Genomic DNA, 16,571 nt, shown 5'->3' on the forward strand with positions numbered 1-16,571 from the left:
ATCACTCTACCATACCATGTTAGAACATTGCATCTAACTATCATTTTTAAAATGAGGAAACTAAAGATGGTGATTAAGTGATTTGTCTAAGGTCACACAGTAGGTAGCAGATGTAGAATTTGGAATGATATCCACTGTCTCTACCTTCAGTTCATTTTTCTATTTGGCTAAGCCTTAAAGACCATTTCACTTTAGAAAAATAACTATTATCTTTAATTTTTCATTTACACTGTTATTCTTTGTCTTTACAAATAAAAACCTAGGTCATAGCAATGAAGTAATCACAATGATTTCATGTTAATAGTCTTTCTGGAATAAATATAAATAGACACTCTATATACACATAAATGTGTTTATATATAAATATCTATATATAAATATGGAGGCCAGAAAATTCCTTTCTAGATATATATATATGTCTACATATCATAAAATATATATACATGTATAACAGGCACATAAATATATAATAGATAAGATACATATTAAGAACACATACTTATTATGTCATCAGGTAGAATAATTTGCTGGTCCTCATTTTTTAGTCTTCAGGAAAATAAGAATAGCACAATTTTTGTTATAAAAATACTTTTTAAATCAATCATATTTTGCTTATGGCCTCATACAAAGATCTTCACACACATATACACACATACAGCTTTCTCTCTCACTGCTCTGAATTTCACTTAAACTTGATTCACCCATAGGGCATTGCCCATAATCAAACCCACAACTAGTCAAGCCTTCCCTCTTTAATAGTCTAGTATTTAGCCCAGAAAGCTATCTAGTCCTTCAGACTTATACAACTACCCTGGGTGGGCTCCCATTAAAAAAAGAGAAATATACTGCTGTCAAGTAATCGTGCCAAACGATATCCTTCCTGTCTTCAGACCTGTCCTCATGATTTGTTTCCTCTGTGAGGTCTTCCCAAATTGATTCCTTTTTAGTCCAAAGAAGCAAGCTTTTCTAGAAAACCCTTTAGTATTGTACATACCTTTAGTCATAGCTAATTGTGAGGTCCTTGAGGATAAGGACCATATCTTTTCAGTTCTTACCCCATAGAGGACCAATAAAATTTACTGCATATTTAAAGCACTCTCCCAGTATTGACTTGCTGTCTACATAGTTAAGACAACCAAAGTGAGGTGTCTTGAAGGGAAGCTTGGTAGTGAGAATGACATATCTAGGGGTGTGTTGGACTAATTCAGAAGAGCCATTTAAAATTTTTCAGTGTGAGTGTTTACACCTCAGAAATCAGCAAACTCTATGAATCAGGGCCTTATTTATTATTATTATTTTTTAAACCCTTGTACTTTGGTGTATTGTCTCATAGGTGGAAGAGTGGTAAGGGTGGGCAATGGGGGTCAAGTGACTTGCCCAGGGTCACACAGCTGGGAAGTGGCTGAGGCCGGGTTTGAACCTAGGACCTCCTGTCTCTAGGCCTGACTCTCACTCCACTGAGCTACCCAGCTGCCCCCTTATTATTATTTTATCAGTTGTCTAAACAAGAAAGTGATAGGAGAATGTTAATAATCCACATTAGACTTAAAAGAAGGTCCTAAAAACATTTGGGGAGTAGGAGGGGAGTTCAGTTGTTAAATACTTATTAGCACATTGCTGCTCGTATCCCTATTTTTGAAGCAGAAATTATTTAAGCTCTCTATTTTTCTTGTCAAGTTTCTTATCTAAACACTTGAAAACTATGACCAGGACAACCAGGTGGTGCAGTGGATAGAGTATGAAACTTGGAATAAGGAAGATTCGAGTTTGAGTCCTGCCTCAGATACTTACTAGCCCTGTGATTCTGGGAAAGTCACCTAACCTCTCTCTGCCTCAGATTCCTCATCTGTAAAATGGGGATGATAATAATAGCATCCCCCTCAAAGGGGGATCAAATAAAATAGCACATATAAAGCTCTTTGCAAACCTTTAAGAGCTATAGAAATGCTGAGGCTATTTTTTTTTTTAGGGTTAAAGCTGATTTGACAATGTTGCAGATTTTCTGGGTCTCTTGTGATTTATAAAGATACATTTTATGTCTTTTATGATTATGATGAGGATAAAATTTTGTGAGTGATAATATTGGAAAGACTGACTATAACATCTGTGGGAGTTCCATAGGAATAGCAGTGTACTTACCTACTTGAGCAGCCTCTCTTAAACTTTTTTAAAGTATTGTTTTATCACTAAGAGGAGGAAACCCTTACTTTTTAACGTTTGCTCCTCGATTTTGATCAAATTACTCATTGTTGTTATATGAAAGCTTGAATAGCCAAAGGATTTTTTAAAACTTCTGGCAATAACATTTTCATAGCAATTTAATTTTTAAATTTTAATAATAATTTTAGGGTGATAGTATATGCCTGAAGATAATTGTAAATGACTTTAAATGAGCTTTTCGTGGATATTTTGTCTTACTAGCATCCTCTCAAATATTTATATGAGCTAGTTACGTGGCATTTGGATTCCATTATCCATATTTTTTTAAACCAATAGAAAATATATTATGTGTATGTAAGATGTAGATGTATAGAATGACATTTCCTATAATTTCTCCAACAGTTACCTATATTTTATGCAGGTGATTAATCTCAGGATTTTTCTTTTCTTTTCTTTTTTTTTTTTTTTTGGTTAAAAAAAACCCCAAATTTACTAATACCCAATAGCTTTCCTATTTACTATTCACTTTAAGTGTTGTTGTTTTTTAAAACAAAACAAAACCCTTAGCCTTTTAAACTAGGAAACCACCTACAACTTAGTAAAGACTAGGAGGGTTGAGAAAAGGGTCCTCAAAATATTGCCAATCTTCCCCACTTCTTTTCTGCCATATCCTTTCTTCTAAACCAGCAGGAGAACTGAAATAAAGATAAGAGCCTAGCCCATCCAAACACTTCAGGGAAACATCAATCTGATCTTTTTAACCTCCCCTGCTGATTTAGAGAAAGGAACCCAGCAAAGAAATGAAAGGGATAGGGGGATATTCACATGCATACCCCCTCCACCACAAAAAAAAAAAAAAAAAAAAAAAACCAACACCAACCCTTTTAGGTTGCTGATGCTGTGAGTTAGTTTGCCCCTGAGTTGAAGGACTGGGAATTCAGTACCATTTGTTTCACCACCAGGTTAGGGAAAGTGATAGCTTTTTCACCATAAAAGTCAATTTGAAAAGTAAAATATGGTTTAAAAGAAGATTACAGTTTGGGAGCCATCACACCTAATGGGAGTCTCTTTTAAATGGAACATTTTTTTTTAAATCCGTTCTAGTCTAATTTAGTAGCCACCACCTAGAGAAAATTTGCCCTTCAAAAAAGAAAAAAAAAAGATTGATTGCCCTGTGGTATTATTTAACAAGTCCATAGTCAGTCCTCTTGGATTTTCACACATATGGTGAAAAAAAAAATAACCTTTCATCTAAGTCACCATTAAACAAAAAAGTTATCATATACTAGCACAGATTAGGACTTCTATAATTTAATTGGCCACAGGCCTCCAAAAATAAGGCCTACAAATTCTTTGGATGAAAAGAAAATGAAAGGAGACCTAATAGAAATGACTGTGAGTGCTTTCTCACTGAAATATTCGTTTTTTTAAAACTCTATTTAAGGATTTTATTTATCTGTTTCAAGGGAATATACTTTGGAAAGGGGGTTATTAGAGGATTTGTTGGTGTCTTTTTTATTGACAATTGAAATTTATTTATTGATATACCACAGTGGCCTATTTTGGAGCCACTGAACCCTCATCGGGGATACTTTAAGAAGAGGATATAACATTCTTTTGCTATAGGCAGTTGGTCATACTTTATTATAGCCCCATAATACAGATAATTTGAGAGTGAGGAAGAAAAAGATGAGTTGGTCTCCAAATCTATTCATTTGCTCAACAAACATTTATAAAGTTTCTATAATGTGTAGTGCCCTGAGGTAGGCCCATGGGGAAGATACAAAGATTAATGAGTCATGTTCTCATCCATTAAAAGGATTTTGTTTATATCTATACCTTCAGCCCTAACCTCTCTCACTGTTCTTTAGTCCTATGTGTCATCCAAGTACCTATATGACAATATGGTGTGGAAAAACTAATACTGAGTTTGAAGCTCAGACATGCCACTTACTACCTGAATAACCCTAGGCAAGTCACGGGGATTCACTGAGTCTCAGTTTCCTCACCCTAAAAATAAGAAGATTGGACAAAATAGTCTCTGAGGTCTCTTCTGAGTTAAGATTTATGATCCCTCCAAGAATCTTGGTACTGGAATATTTAATATATTAAAATATCTTAAAATAAAATATATCTTATATATCTTAATATATAAGGTACCTTATATATTAATATCTCAAATAGTAATATATATCTTACCTTAAAATAAAAAATAAAAAATCACATCTTTACCCTATACCTTCACCACTCACCAAAAAGAGATCCTTTCCTAATTTTTGCATTGTTTTTAATTCTATTTTCATCTTTCCTGGTATCCAGTTTGTTTTTTTAAACCTTCGTTTTCTTTTTTAAAAATGTTCTATCTTTTTGTTCCCTACATAGCCAGTTCTTCACCCAATTCAGAAATATTCTTTCTCTGTCACATCTTTGGAATTTTGCTGCTCTTTTTAAGTTCTCTGCCCAAGGTTTTTGTTTGGGTCACCATCACATCATCCTCACTCCAATCATAAAAACTAATGAAAAAAATCTTCCTCAGACATACTTTTCTTTATGTGACTCAAAAGTCTACAGAGACCTGCATTTGAATCATTTTAATCTAAACTCCTGAGCTTGGCATTTAATAGGCACCACAACTAGTCTCTTTGCTAAACTGTGATGCCTTGTAATAATGACAATACAAAGATAGATTATGGCCAGGGCAGAATACAGTGGATCTATCTGTCCACTCATTTGGGACAATATACCTCTATTTCTCTAGCCTTTGATTTCAGTAACTTTCTTGGCCAACAAATCATTCTATTGACTCATATTGAGTTCATAGTCCACTAAACCACCTCTTTCCCCTGCTTCTGCTCGTAGATGCCTTTTCTTCATGAATTGTTGTCTCTCCGTTCTGCACTTGTATAATGTTTCTTTGACTCCAAGTGTAGGACTTCATATTCATCACTATTACATTTTGTCTTATTCAGGCAACTGAGCATTCTGCCCTATAGAAATAATTTTGCTTCTTGACTCTGTCCTGTAATGCATTAACTATACCTCTCAGTTTGCAGTCATTTGAAAAACTGAAAACTATGTTATCTGGGCCTTATTCCAAATAATTAATAAAAGGGGAAAAAAGCTGAAGACTATAGTTCCTAGAACATTTTATATCTATAAGATGTCTATTGTCTCCACCACAATATTGAAGCTATTCTTTCAGAAGGCACTAATTGCCTCCTTATCATGGAAACCAAAGTCCTCTTTTGGTATTTAATTCCTCATTGTCCTTGCTCCCAACTCCACCCATTTTCTGGCTATCTCCTATGCCTGGAGTTCTTTTCTTCCTCATCTCTTCTGGCATTCTTCAAATCTCAACTAAAATCTCACCCTCTGTGAGAAACCTTTGCAGTCCTTGCCTTTCTTCCCAACCCCACCCCCCTTATCACCCACCCCCACCAACTATAAAGGCTTCTCAGAGATTGTCTCCAAGTTATTTTGTGTATATTTTTTTTACATACCTATTTCCATGTTCTCTCTCCTTAGCCCCCATTAGATTGTGAGTTTCCTGAAGGCAGAAGCTGTTTTTATGTTTCTTTAGTAAGTGGTTAATAAATGCTTGATAACTTGACTTACTCTCTATAGCTAAAATGTTATCATTGATTATCCTTTCATTATTGATGCTCTTTTTTTCCATATCTTATCTGACACTGCACTTTTATCATTCTCTTCCTATCTGTCTTACCATTTCATATCTGACTGTTTCACTTGTCTTTCCGCCACTACATAAATAGAAACATCCTCCAAGATTCTATCCTTGGGCTTCTCTTCTGTCTTGGCAAATTTGTCTACACTTTGCTGTTGTTTAGTCATTTCAGTCTTTTTGTGACCCAATTTTGGGTTTTGTTGGTCAAGATACTGGAGTCATTTGCTATCTCCTTCTCCAGCTTATTTTGCAGATGAGGAACTGAAGCAAACTGGGTTAAGTGATTTGCCCAGGGTCATGTAACTAGTAAGTGCCTGAGGTTTGATGCCACCTCTGGAAGATGAGTCTTCCTGACTTGAGGCCAGGAACTCTATCCACTGGTGCACCTAGCTGCTTTCCATTTACATTTTGACTTTCATTATAAACTTTATGGAAAGATGCCCAAATTTCTCTCTCCAGCTCTAACCACTCTTCAGAGATCAAGCCCCATGTTCCCAACTCCATGTTCAAGATGCCATTTGATGTCCCAATTACAATCAAATTTAATATGTACAAAACTTAGCTAATAATCTCCTTCACCATCACCTCCAGAAGGGGGAAGGAACCCTGCCTTTCTCTTTGATTCTTTTTCTGATGATAGCACCATTATAGCCCCATTTACTTCTGATCTTTTTTTTTCCCATCACTTCCTATGTCTAACCAAATTCCAAGCCCTGTAAGTGTCTCTTGCACCCATTCCTTCCTTTCTATTCTCACTGCTACTCCCCTAGATCAAAAGACATAATATTTGTAAAGCACTTAGCATAAGGCCAGTCACATTACGTGCTTAATAAATGCATGTTATGTTCCTTCCCTTTCCCTCTGATTCATCAGCTCTCACTTAGACTATTTATTGTAATGGATCTAGCTGGTCCTCATGATTACATTCTCTCTCCTCTCCAAAACATCTTGCTTGTGTAATCTTTTTTAAGCATAACTCTCATCATTTTTACTCATGATTAAAAACCTTTGATGAATCCTCACAAATTCAGTGTCTGGGATTTCAGGGCACTCTGCATACTTTTACGAAGTTACTATTTCACACTACTCCCCTTCAGATATTCTTATTTATTGAACTGAATTAAATTTAAAGTTCAACAGCTTATTTTATTTTATTTTATTTTATTAAAAACTCTAACCCTCTTTCTTAGAATCAATAGTGTGCATTGGTTCCAAGTCAGAAGAGTGATAAGGGCTAGGCAAAAGGGTTAAGTGACTTGATCAGGGTAACACAGGTAGGAAGTGTCTGTGGCCAGACCTGAACCTAAGACTTCTGACCTCTAGGCCTGAATCTCAAACCACTGAGCCACCCACTGGTCCCCAACAACTTCAAAAATTAGGAGCAAGGGGCAGCTGGGTAGCTCAGTGGATTGAGAGTCAGGCCTAGAGATGGAAGGTCTTAGGTTCAAATCCGGCCTCAGACATTTCCCAGCCAAGTGACCCTGGGCAAGTCACTTGACCCCCATTGCCCACCCTTACCACTCTTCCACCTAGGAGCCAATACACAGAAGTTAAGGTTTAAAAAAAAATTAGGAGCAAGATGAATTTCATTTTGAACTCAAAAGATATTGCTATACTCACTAGAAAATCAAGGAATATTCAGTGTTATCTTGATTTAACCATCTTCTTTATGTTTTTGCCATGGAGATTGTTGGCTATATTGTTTTTGTATTTTCTTAGATATCTCTATCATCTTCAGTAAAGGAAAATAGTCAATATTTGGAAATAACAAACATATTTACATACAAAATAGGAGAGAAGTTTATACCAATCAGAATAAAATCTATTTTCAGAAATCTTCAAAATGGATTAAAAATATACCATCAAAAGAAGCAGAAAATAGAAATAAAATAACCCAGAAAACGAGATTCTGGCAAACCTCAGGTAGAGGGTGTCCCTTAACATCTCTGGGTTAGAATAGATCAGGGTTCTCAAAATATGGTCCAGGGACTCATGGGCACCACAAACAGTTTTCATAAAAATATTAAGAAATTTTCACTCTTAATATGGTAAATATTGATAGATATAGTCCACATAAACAAAAAGCTCATTGGGAATTCCTCAATAATTTATAAGATTGTAAAGTAGCTCCGAGAACAAAAAGTTTGAGAACTGTTGGCTCAGATGATCTCCATGTTCTTCTTCTAACTCCATGCTTCTATGTATCTTAAGACCAGAAGACATCTGTTTTCCTCTCTTCGACAAAAGAAGATTCAATTCCTTTTGAGTTTTCAAAGAATTTATTTACTTATTTTTTCGATATTCATTCATCACTGGTAGGTCAGTAGTAAGTTTTAGAAAAATAATTGGCAAGAAATGTAGGTTGATTTTTTTAAAAAAATGCTGGCAGTAAATTCATGAAGCATATCTTCTAGCACACAGAAATAATTTTCTACCTTTCATACAAAGCTTCACTGACCTGGCAGGTTGATCCTCTTGAGAATATGATAATGAGCATGAGGCCATATTCTTAGCAAGTGAGATGTGGGTAGCTTATTTGGTAATTTCTCCAAAGGTTATTCAAGAAGGCTTTTGTCAGTGTAAGTTGGTGATAACAAGACCAGCATTATGGAAACCAATGCTTTGACTACTTTGGGATCATTTTTGCTAACCTATTTTAATACACTTTCTTTAGTTTTTAAATGATCAAAATTATTATAGGGGGACAGACATATAATTTCATCAGTATATGGAAATCACTTCTGGTGTGGAAACTCCCTCCATTGATGTAAAACAAAAATCCAGCTGTGCTTCATACACTTTGAAAATTGCTTGGGAGAGCAAAAGGCTTGACCATAGTCACACAGCTAGCATATGTCAGAGAAAAAGGACTTGAATCCAGCCCCTAATACCAAGTGCCCAATATGCCACTGTCTCTCTAGATATAATGAAAATTATATTAAGATTAGACAGATCAAATTACTAAATGGGGTCTATTCTGTAGCAATTGGTTGGGAGGGGGGAGACATTTTCCAGACTAATTATTTTTTCTCTTCAATCTGAATATTTTAATGACAATCGAGGGGAGGAAATGGTTGAAATTTGGTCAATTTCCTACAATGAGTAGGTCAATGGCTCCAAAAATAGAAGCTTACTTAGGGTAAAATTTGCTGTCAGGAAAAATGGAATGTTCTTTCTGAACTCAGGAACTGGTAGTTCATGTGCAGCTTGGTTGTAGATGGTTGCTACAATAAGGCTCCTTTCATACAGGTGTGTTTATGCCCCAGGCTTGCTGGCCAGAGTCCATTCCATTTACAGAAGCTGAATTAAACAATAACTACCGCATTGCAAAAGGGGGGGGGGGAGTGGGAGGGAGGAAAAGGTGAGCGTCAAAGGAGATGCCTGAGAGCTTTGTTAGGGCCAAGAAAAACCCTGTTTCAGTTGTCAGAGCTTGTTGATGTTGCAGGGAACGGCACTTTTTTTTCTCCTGGATTTTGTGGTTCTGCCTTAGGAAAGAAAGTAAAATAGAACGGAAGAACAAAGTCCTACTCTATAAATCAGCAGCTGCTCCTTGCCAGATCAAAGGAGTGACATTTTTGCTCCTGGACTACTTGTCCACTTGAGGGCTTGACAGGCAGCTAACAGCTGGCCTGCTCTACAGTCTAGAAGAATCAGCCTACATCTTCTTCAGAGCGGATGACAAGCTAATCAGAGATATATCCATAGCACAGGGCATATGAGTGCACCTTGATCTCTTCAAACACATCTAATACATAATTGCTAAACAGCTCAGTGCATTTTTTTCCTGGCAAGTTAATGCTTAGGTAGTTTCCACTGAGAAGTAGGATAGAGAATTAATACTTCCATCAAAGGTGAGCATAAAAGTTAAACAGATGCTAAATTCATCAGGATTGTCTCCTCTTAGGGCGAATTAGTAAATGACGAAAACTTAATAGCAACTCTCAAGAAACGTTTGTAAGTGACTGTCAGGTGACTTAAGTGGTTGAAAAATCCAGTCAGCATGTAGTAGCCAAACAAATGAACAGGTTTGGGAATTAAGGATCCATTTGGAAATGGCTTATGGTGTTTCCTGTTGATAGGCCAAAGCAAAATTGCCATGTTCCTTTGGTATTGGAGAAAGAGACTGTTTTCAGAACCTCCCATAAGCGGTAGGGATATGGACTTGGAATTTAAATATCAATAGTAAAACTTTCAAAGTAATTCAGTTTCTAGGTGATTCTCATCATCAATAAATCAAGTACAGGTCTGAAGTAACATGCTATATCTTAAGTCTATTGACTTAGCATTTTATCTTTAAGTGGATAGATCCTATTTGTGAAAAGCTAAGAAAATCTGTGTTTCTTTTCCTTGAGTTTCAAGTAACTCTAAAAGATTGTCTTTAGAGTTTATGAATAATCTGATGACATTCTAAAAGAGTAATAGCGCTTCAAAAATCGTAACTGCTGTAATGTTTTGTTATGTGCCATCAGATGTGATTAAATTAATGGAATAGTGTTTATTGTTACTCAGTATTATAAATGAAACAAAATATAACTTTTATGTAGTTTGAAATTTCTCCAAAGCTATTGCCCATCCCCTCCACCCTAAAAGCCACATTGTTAATTATGTAAGGCGTGCAAGTATGTACCCTAGTTGTATCAACCTACCAGCAATACTTTACTGATCTGGCTTTACCTCCAGGAAGTTCATACCCATGTAATAAAATGAATGAAATCGTTATAAACTGTTCTAGGCCTAGGGCAAGTGAGTAAAATGTTGTAGATATATAGAAAGCATGTGCATTAAATTTGATTTGAGCAAACAAGTCTGGCCCTGTGCATAGGCAGATTTAGGTGGCAACCTATTCACTTAGAATCTGAGGGCAATGAAAAGTCCATCTGCTCCAAATATCTCCCTTCCCACCTGCCATAGTATTTGAAAATCCCACCATCAGAGTTACACAATCCAGTTTGAATTAAGACATTGTGAACAAAATGCCACTGATGCATTACATGAGTGTTGCCTTGAAGCTATATCATTAGTATGGAATCTTAGCACTTCAAGGAGCCTCAGAGATCATCCAGTCCAACTCCCTCATTTTACACATTTTGAATCTAAACCCCCGAGTGGTTAAATGACTTGCCTCACATCATAGGCAGCTTGCTAGGTCAACAGGAGTTTGCTTATTGGATTGGTTAACTGTCCCCTCTGAAAAAACACTGTCCTTTTTAAAAACTTTTTTTAAGGTAGCAGGAGGCAGGTAAATTTTAAAAGAATTTAGGAGAAAGCCAGAAAAGTCAGACACATGGCATTGAGAAAGGAAGTTAGGGCCAAAGGTTGTGGAATTTAGTAGAAGAAAAGTCCAGGCATTCCAAAGGTTTGTAGGCTCTGGGAGTTCAAGATAGGAACAGACAGAAGAAGAATGCTGAATGAACAGGTAAGGGACAATCAAGGACAAATGTTTAGGGTAATAGAAGATATTCAGTTGTAAAGGAACTTAAAGCTGATCTTTTGAGGTCTCCCATTTTTTGCCTTCTTTACAATTTTATCTGGCCTACTTTATTAGTAGATATTCCATCTAATGAGAGTGTGTTCAGAGATGTTCATAGATTTGTGATGTTGGCTAGCAAAATGTCTTTATTTCCTCTGGTCTTTTAAGCAAAGAGATGGAGATCAAAATATCACTGGTAGGAGTCAAAATACCACTGGTAGGATCTTAGGTAAGTCAGTGTACCTCTACATACATTAGTTAACTCCTCATTCTTTTAACTTGTAGACTGGTTATCATCTATATTGGTGGAGGGAATTCTCCACTCTGAAAAAAAAACAACAAAACTGTGGCATAAATAAAGTTTTATGTACAAACCTAATGTTGCAACATTGTCATTCTGAACTCATAGAAATTATTTAAAGCTTGTGGAAATAACATTAGGAGGTATATATCATCCCCATTCATCTGTCTTATGGGTACATCAACTACTTGTCTAAGAAACCCCACTGTCTAGCCATTGATGTAAAATGGGTTTGCAACATAGCCAGTCATTCATGTGTCTGAGCACTCCTTTCAAAGCATTAAACTTGCTTAACTGATTTAGTTATTTTAATGCCTTCTTTGGAAAAGTCTCACTCTTAGCCAGAAACACAACACAGAGAGAATTGCTTTCTTATGATCTTGAGGGAGAAAAAATGAGGAAACCTAATAACTGAATTACCTATATGTTGGTGGAAGGAAGGAAGGAAGCAAAGAAGGAAGGAAAGAAGGAAAAAAAAGACAAAAACTTTCAGTTGCCAGGATTGAAGTATCTTTCTTGGAACTTTCAAGTTCAGGCTTTGCAAATGAGACCCCTATGTGTGAATATTTGTGGTAGATGAGTGTGAAGGTGCTTTTAATTTGTGAAATGTCAAGATCTAGATTGTGTACCTGCATCACCCCCCCCAGTTTATTGGATATCCCCTCTTTAAGTCAACAATTAAGTTCTACCTATTTACCCAACCCTTCCAATGAAAATGATTGCAAGTCTTAATATTCTTGACTGAGGAGAATCTTCAGGCCTGGAAAAGTTCCAGGTGACAGCACTTTGCCTTGCATTTTCTTACAAAAGGAATGCTGCCTAGAGGAATTGGTTACCAGGTGTGGCATAGAGTAAGTGAACCAGAAAGAAGGGATTTATCAGCCATTTAAAGGGGGGGTGGAGAAGAAAAAAGAAAAGAAACCAAACAATCAGGTATGACACCCAAGCCTACTTCTGTCAGTCTGAAATATGCTTGGGAGTAAAAAATTCTTTAAAAGAAAAACCAGAGTGGTCAGATTTCAGTTGCAAAGAAGTATACAAAGCCAAGTAGTCTGTCTCTCCTTTAAGGAGGATATTGGTCTCAAGGAGATATTCCAAGAAAAAAGATGATTCTTAATGATATCCACTGGATTTTTTTTTGCATATTTGTTTCCTCTGGGGAAAATAATGGAGTAGAGAAGTTGGATTATTTTCAAATGTCACTACATTATAAGAACAGGTTCCCCTTAAAGTTAGTTATATTTTAAGTATCACCTGTATTGAAGTATCTTCTTTTCAGGTGAATTTTAGATGGAAAGTTTGCAGTCGTGCTTGCATCCTTAAGTTATATATTCAGAGTGAAATGTCTAGAATCTAACCAGAGACAATACAAATCAATGGAGCCAGTATATTTTAGGGTGCTAATTTTCTAAGTACTATACTCACAAATAGAATAATGTGTAGTTCTTAAAAAGACACCAGGTGCTAAGTCTCAGGACTTGTTGCATAAAAATTCTCTCACACACAAGCTACCCAAATCTCAAAATAGTTTTAGCAGCTGTTTGATACCTAAGTTTTAGGTATTCAAAAAAAATCTCACCTTTTAGGGATATAATATTTTCTTAAGATGGCAGTCTATCAAATTCTCACAACTTAATTATTATAAAATGACATTATGGAGTGTGTAGAGCACAATGAATTTTTAAATATTGAATAAAGAGGAAACTTAGCAATCTCTTGGAATTGATGGGACTCTTTTTTTTTTTTAAGTTGGGTGAAGCCTGATACATTTTGGTTCCTTGGATGCCTTGAACAATTTTTTAAATGTTTTGGGTTTGGCAAAATCCAAAAAAGTTTTTGCCAAGACCCTCTCTTCTTATTTGTAAAACCTGTGTGAAATTCAAGTATAACTTAATCCATATGTGTCTGATTCATTTACACTTAACTCATCAAAATGTTATTTTGTAAGAATCATTTAATGTCCAAGAAACCTTCTAAGCTCTCTTTAAATAAGCCTTTTGTTTCTGACCCACTAAGTTGAATTTTTCCATGTGAATGAAACTGGAAAGGTCCAAGTCCAATAGTTTGCACATTAGAACCTACAAATTTTACAAGGAATCTAAATGGATAATCATCTACTATTACTAATCCAGTCTAATAGAATATCTATTTTTTGTTGTTACAATATAAAAAATTGCTTCAAATAGACCAGAGGAAATGGAAAAAGTTTGCTTATCTGTCATAATTCTATAAAATGATTATGGACAGAAATGTCCTTTTACCAATATTAAACAAATTAAAATCAGACCTAGCTTGGGGGAAAAAATAATTCAGATGTACTGAAAACTTTGGTATGTTTTCTGGTAGAAAGACTTCTGGCTCCCATGGCAACATTGAGGGTTTTTTTAACATGAAAATTTCCTTCTAATGAGCAATTCATATTATTGCTAGTTATTTTTTTAAAACCATCTGCAATATTTATAAGTGATCCTTTGATCAAGAATTTCAGCTACCTCAATAGTTTATTTTTTAAACACTGTGAAATCTTGGAAAGATGGTAGAATTATGCATCTAGACTGGAATGGTGATAGGAATAAATCATATCTTCGGGGAGAAACAATTTTGGAAATTCCAAATGGGATCAGTGGGCAACACTAAAACTTCCATTATCCTCTGGGAAAAAAAATAAGTTATGGATGAAATGCTTTGGAGATTTCTATTCATATATGTTGAGCAGAAGTAGGCCAATTGAGGCCCCCAAAAAAGCCACTGCCATAACTTCTAATGAACATCAAGTCCATGCCATGGTAACTCGCTGAAAATGTAATCCTGGAGTGGCATTTCCAAGTTCAGCGTGCCTATAAAGACCTGCTAGGACACAGAATGCTTTTTTAATGTTCTGTATTGTTGTGTAAACCTCATTGAAAAACCTTTTGAGCAGACCCCCGTTTTTTTTTTTTTTTGACTAATGTAAACATTCTGAGGAGTATCCAAAGAAATGACCTTTAAGTGAACCTTTAACCTTCCCCTTAATTATTTGTTTGAAGACAGTGTGGAGTTCTCCTGCTGAGAACTAAGAACCATGATGCCTTGCTGCTCAGTGAGTGAGGGAGTGTTTTGGGGAACTGGAGAGAGAGAGACATAAATAAGGGAACAACTACCAGATGTAAATAATAAAAGAGTAAAAGGGTGAAATTAAAAAGGGAAAAAATAGCAATTCGTTTTACCCAAGGAGTTGGAGCAAAGAAAAAAAACAAAACTAGGATTAGCAAGAAGCCCATAAAGGAGGTAAAATCTTGCCTTCTGAATAGTCCATTAGAAGCTTCTGGGAGAAGAGAAAACATTCTTATCTAGCTTTTCTGATAATCTCTATTGGCCTTAACTTGAGCTGATAAAAGGTGGCTGGGATGCAAAAGGTTCAGGTCACTTCTCTGTTGGCACAGCCAGAGAGGTGTTAGAAAGAGGTGAGAAATTGAGTTCCTATCTCTGACCCTTTGTCTTAGAAGAAGGGAAACCCTGCTGGAAGTCTTAGTGAGAGGGTCACTCAGATATACTGCAACCAAGCTGAAATCGCCACCAATATCTCAAGATAAACTGGAGAAGGAAGAGAGACCCAGATTCAACTCTCCCTTTGTTTTTAAGTTCTATCACTAAAGCTTTCCCCCTCAGCTCATCCAAAGGCATTTTTGACAACTGAGCGATACTTTCTTAAGGCATCAAGAAGTGCTTTGTTTTGGATACAAACACCATATGCAAAAGAGCCCTTTGGTGTTCCTTGCTGCATTTAGGCATCTGTCTAGCGGAATTCCCTCTAGAGTGCTTACTGCAGGTATAAACAAATAAATGTGGACTGTCTTTTCTCATCTGTGATGGACTTTAACCTTGTAGGAGTGCGCAGCTCCTAGCGCCTACTTGATGCTCAGCTAAGAATGCTGGGATTCCGCTGTCTAATCAGAAGTATGAGAGTAAGGTCAGGCAGAATTGAATTTTCAGTCCTTGACTACATAGCAGTAGCAGGGGACTGGGAGCAGAATGATGGCAAACTAAGATTCCTGAAGAGAAAAGGAGCCAAAGGCCACACTTCATTAAGGCAGATTTTTGCTTAAGATTTGAAAGTGGGGGGGGTGGGGAAGGGGTGAAATCTTAAAAGTTGTTCTTGTTTTACGTTATTTTTATTTGTAAGCTATTACCTAACCGCATTCTGGCACGGTGTAAGCACGCATGCGCATACTCACAACCACAGCCCTTATCGAATCCTGTAAAGTTTCACGCTGCGCAGTGCTGTATCTGGTAAAAATATCGGGGCGTCGAGGATACCTGGCAAATGGCAGAATCTGCTCTGATTTCATTAAGTTTGGAGAAATAAAGCGGATTCTTGTTTCTCATCCTACTTCAGTTTGTACATGAATATTTGATGGGCATTATTAAACATTAAAGTAACGTGAAGTAGGCACTTATTTTGGGGTTGCCAACAAAATTAGATCCAGGCTTTTTTAACGGAGTAACTGACTCTCTCCCTAACATTCCTGTGATTCATCCACTACCTGATTTTTAAAAAGTTACTTTGGGACTAATATTAAACATGTGTACCTGAGACAGCCCCTTTCTGTCGAGTTGAAAGGTGCCTCAGTTTATGGTTTTGGCAGTTACCTTCTCCTCTGCCCTGGGTGTCCCAGCACTGGCTGAAAAGGTCGCCCCCAACTGGCACTGACCTCCAAATGACCCCTGACTTTACAGGCTCAAACTGCAGGAGTTGCTGAAGAGCAGAAGTCTTTCTGGGCCAGCACTTATTGCTGCTGTGTTGGTGATAAAACTTCAGACAGCCTAATTGATGGCTTTGCTGACCTAACAATACCTTGTGAAAGCAGAGAGTGCAAAGCCTGGTCCTCATTTATGGCCAGCTGCAAAGGAAAGCTGAATCTCCCAAAGATGGGGGAGCGGGGGAGCCGAGGAGGGGGAGAAGGAGAAGGGGAGGG

At 36.6% G+C, this 16,571-nt stretch overlaps 1 protein-coding gene across 1 annotated transcript in view; it reads left to right on the top strand.

Moving 5' to 3' along the window:
* LOC123234091 (homeobox protein Meis2-like) overlaps positions 1-16,571 on the top strand; it is a gene marked incomplete at its 5' end in the record, with an annotated part of 217,243 nt that overhangs the window by 194,396 nt on the left and 6,276 nt on the right. The window lies entirely within an intron of this gene.

Source organism: Gracilinanus agilis, chromosome 2 (genome assembly GCF_016433145.1).
Source record: "Gracilinanus agilis isolate LMUSP501 chromosome 2, AgileGrace, whole genome shotgun sequence".
NCBI classification, from domain to species: domain Eukaryota; kingdom Metazoa; phylum Chordata; class Mammalia; order Didelphimorphia; family Didelphidae; genus Gracilinanus; species Gracilinanus agilis.